This window comes from Rhipicephalus microplus, chromosome X (assembly GCF_043290135.1).
Source record: "Rhipicephalus microplus isolate Deutch F79 chromosome X, USDA_Rmic, whole genome shotgun sequence".
Classification (NCBI taxonomy): Eukaryota; Metazoa; Arthropoda; class Arachnida; order Ixodida; family Ixodidae; genus Rhipicephalus; species Rhipicephalus microplus.
In genome coordinates, this window is record NC_134710.1 from 310,338,035 (window position 1) to 310,342,669 (window position 4,635).

Genomic DNA, 4,635 nt, shown 5'->3' on the forward strand with positions numbered 1-4,635 from the left:
TGAGTTTAAGCAGGCACCTATGGTTGATACAACACATTCAGCTGATGACGCCCCTACGTTCCCGGTAAAGAACAGAGAAAATAGGCAGTTATAGTTTACCGTTAGCGTGATAGCGAATATTAAGAAAAAGACGCTATCGTACCGAAAACTTTCGTTGCAGGCAGCGTCTTACAATTAAGCGGGATAGCGTTTACGTGGTGTACGTGCCTCAGCTCTCCAATGGTTAAGAAGTAAGACATTTGAAAAAGAAAAGAAACCGTGATTTCTGGTTGTGATATACAGCGCCAAGCAATATATGAAGCTTATTTCAATAATATTGAGAGTAATTGAATATGAACCAAACCATGCACCTTATGCGAAAAAATATGTTGCCGATTTGTTTGCATCGATCTTGTAGTTAGGCTTAGACGATTTCGAAATAGGAATCTATCTCGAAAACTACACTAACTTATTCGTAATACTCAGTCATCGAAGCTAACTGAAGGCAAGCGAAGCCACTTTAAACAGTCGTTTGGTGTGAACAAAGTGAATCTTTCAACAACTACACGCCAACTTACTTCGAAGCGGGCGTCCGAGAGCGTCACCATGTTTTACGTACACTACGTACACCAACGCTAACATGGTAAGGTTGAAGCTGAAAAGCAGCTAGCACGCATGCTAATCGGTACGGGCAACGTACGTATCTGCACATGTGCACTTCGATCCCGTTATCACGGTTCGCCTGGTATCCCGGTAAGCCCGGTATACTATCACTGTCTTATGCCTTCGGGGCGGACTTGTCATTCAAGGTGGATGTTTAAAAGATCGATGCCAACCAATCTGTCATCTGTTGTTGTAACTCTCCGGTCTGATCTTTATGGATCTCAGCGATGAAAAAGAGCGTTCTGCTTAAGCTGTGCTCACGGCCAGAGTTGCCTTATTCTTTAGAAGATGGGGCACGTTTGGGAACAATACCTTTGGGCAATTGGCAACCGCATGCATCGCAGACATTCTGAGGTTTCTCGCTTCTCTCGCTTGCATTTCGTAGCCTGTATGCTACCAAGTCCCCTTGCAAAGCTGAAATTGAAATAATAATCGAGTACATGTCAGAAAACTCCTCGGCAGTGGGAAGAGTGGCAGATTCGGAAGTAAGAAAAAAAGGAAAAAGAATGGGAAAAGAAAATAAAAAACGGCAGAACAGAAAAAGCATCTTCAAGGTGTACCTATGAATTGTAAAGCGCTCTCTGAACTTACCAAGCAATGAAATTACAGCGCCTCGCATCAGAATGCCCGATACAGACATCCGACAGGCAGGGATGGTGCACTGTACCGCGTTATTAATTGAACAAGTTGCATGTGCTGGCAGTTCTCGTGAAATTGTCGTGAGAGTTCACGTGTTCTGAGAACTTGATTATGGTGCACTATGCTCTAAACAAAACCAGAGTTCATTCCTTCGTCACTTGTGAACCGATCACTTAAGAATTTGTGTGGCACGAGGCTGCGTTTCTTCGCGCCAGCGTAAGTGCTGAGAAACATGAATGCCTGTACCAGTTAGAACAGTGTATACACGGCATATCTATGCTGCATGGTGATATACATATATGTACCGTTTTCATTAGTTCAGGTAAAGAGAAATTATGGTCGAACGTTTGCTAAGAACAGAAGGCGCTGTGCCGCAACGCTGGCATTTCGAAGAGGAGAGCGACGGGAGTTACAAAAAACACAAAAAGAGAACATCATGAATTTTTGCACGTAATTAATATTTATGGCTGGTATACACAGCGAACAAGCTATTTCTAGGTGAGTATGTATAGTATGGTCCCGTGTGCATTTTTGTTTGAGACTAAGCAAATATTTCTCAACAATGATCACCCTGCCCTGGTACATTTCACGACATTACTTCTACGATTGGACTACTTCATTGCTATCGAAAGTCACAGGGAACTCTAAGGTCAACCAAAGTTGCGAAAAAATCTGCCCCAAAAATAACGTGCACAAAAACGAGTTGCCAACGTGCCTCATAACTTACAAAAACGATTACTTATTGCGTATTGCAAGCATGCTTCGATGCACGCAGTAAAGTAGGAAATGTTCACAAAAAGGTTTCAATGCTAGTTAGTTAGTTAGTTACGTTGGGTATTATGGCGCAAGAGCAACAATGGCTATGATGCGCCAGACACTGGGTGAGTATGATAATGGGGTTAAAATATGAGATGAAAAACAGATATCTGTTTACAGTTTGTTTAGAGGACCTGCAGGGTCTAGAAACCTAAACACATCCTGTATGGGGCTGGGTGTATTTTCTGACAGTATTAACATTGGGTGTAGAGGTGTTTGTGTTCTGTAAAATTGTATAAAATAAACGTGTCTACTTTTTCAAAGACTGGGCATGTTATTAAAATATGATTGATAATCAGAGGTTCCTTGCAATGTTCCTATTCTGGCTGATCTTCTCCGCGCAATAAGTTTTGGGTGAGGTGAGTAAGACTTATACGCAGGCGGCATAGATTGAATGCGTCAGGGCTGCTTGACATATAGAGCTAAAAATAAAAACTATTCCCATAGGCATGCAGTCACAAAAATTGACCGCAATAATTTCATCAGGAAATAAGCTTAAGCGAAATGTAATTATTCCTTTGCAAAAAACATGCTGCGTTTACCTCTCGTTCCACATTGCAAGCAGAGCCATCTTTGAAATGAAATATTATTCGAGTACACGTCACAATGATTCGAAGACTAGTTTAAGAAATGGTGTGACGAAAGGCCGTCAGTCCTGATGGTCACTGTACCTGTCGTTTACTGTATTTTAAAGCGATTACTTAACTTTTATTATTTACTAACTCCTTTCTTCACTAGAATATACGCAAGAGGCGAGGGAGTCTCAAAACTTTGATAAACATATACACAATCTGCCTAAAGTACCGGCGATAGTCACGTCACAGAGACCAGGCGTTTAGGAGAGGGGGGGGACTCGGGCATCAGCCTGCTCCACCCTCCTTTCTCCTTTCGGGTCGGTGTGACCCCCCTCTTCCCCACGAAAATATTTTCTGGCTACGCCACTGGTTTATTAACTGTTTGCTAACAAATTTTTTCCTAGTGTGTGTGCGAAATGTAATCTTTCATCCCGCACTATCGCACAGGTATCTCTTTGCTCCAAAAACGTCCCCATGAGCCTCAGTAGTTCATGATGCCCTTCTGGTCGCATGGCCACATTTTCTAACTTGTAGCGTTCCTCTGCAGTATTCGACCATACAAGTCCTGCAGTCGCTCGAGTAGCGCTCCGTGCTGCTTAGATTCCTCCACGCTTGAGTCATCGCCAAGTTGGCAGCAGGCTGCACTTTCGTAATTGGCATATTGTTCTACAAAATGCTTCATCACAGCCTGCTGCAGGACCTGCGGGTACGATGAGTTGCCGAGGAGGCAAGCCTCAAGTGCGTCGCAAATCGCGACCCTTAGGGTCTGGAAGCGCCGTTTGGCGTTCTAATCGGTCGTCTTTTCAAGCCAAGTTCCAAACTCGCGTCCCAGTGCAGGTTCATTGGCCAAAGGGTGCTCAATGAACAATGACTGGATCGAAACCAGCACCGTCTGGATGGTCATCTCCGGGTTCCACGAGGAGCCGTGAAACGTGCCCAGATCGCTGAGCGAGGCGAGCGCACTACTGTATAGGTTTGGATTGAAGCGCACCCTTCCGCCGTTTGTCGTCATGAACTGTACCTGTGGGGGACAGGATGGGTAGTAGAGGGGGCACTTGAGCACGAAATGGAAGTAGCCTCCCTGGTACGGCGTGTTGTCGGGTCCCACGATGATGGCATGGATGTAGTTGATTTTGCCCTCTTCGGGCTCGACAAACACTCCCGGCAGAGGGTTGTCGAATATGTTCTTGAGGTCCTGTTTGAGTCTCAGCAGAAACTGCTCCGACGGCTTCTTGCGCTTGGACAACGCAGTGTTCAAACTGCATGCAGCTGCACTTCGCCGATGTTCATCCATGGCGGAACAAGGGGAGGCGGCGGCTGTGAGTGGACGTCACTGCACGCCATGAGCCGTTCGCGCAAATTATGATTATTATTATCACCTGTACATATGGCTGACACCCACTGTGAGAGTTGGCGGAGAAACGAATTATTTATAAGTAAAATGATCACTAATAACTGTATCACAGATTAGTTACATATAAGTTAGAATAAATAATGATGGTAATCGATATCAAAGCCACCCTGATTCAGATAGAACTTTCTGTTCGACGGAACGGAAATCTACAATGACCTAATGCTCCCAAGAATAAAATCATTGAAAATATAAAATCAACTCCAATGCGATTGAACACCATTTGAGAATGTTTCTCATCAAAAAATTGAAGTGGTTGCATGATAAGAAATGGTTCTCCATCCTTTTTCTATCATTCTAAAACGAGCGACGAGGGGAAGGAGCCATACCAGCTCTGTGCATATAATAGTTTAATTTTCGAAAACAACAGTGCAATCTTATAAATATATTTGCCTCTTATCATGTTGAACAGAAACTCTTACTCCAAGAGAACAAGAGATGTCAATACTCGTTTAGATAAGCGAATAATATGTTCCATGTGTCTTGCTTTATGGCACGCCTTCTGTGACGAATTATGAGAGTTGTTGTCGGTATAATTGAGAATTTCGGAAC

General features: G+C 43.7%; 1 pseudogene; it reads right to left on the reverse strand.

Annotated features, from left to right (window-relative positions):
- Nucleotides 1-3,459: 3,459 nt before the first annotated feature.
- On the reverse strand, nucleotides 3,460-3,966 carry LOC142775304 (ubiquitin-conjugating enzyme E2 Z pseudogene; annotated as a pseudogene).
- Between the last annotated feature and the right edge of the window lie 669 nt (nucleotides 3,967-4,635).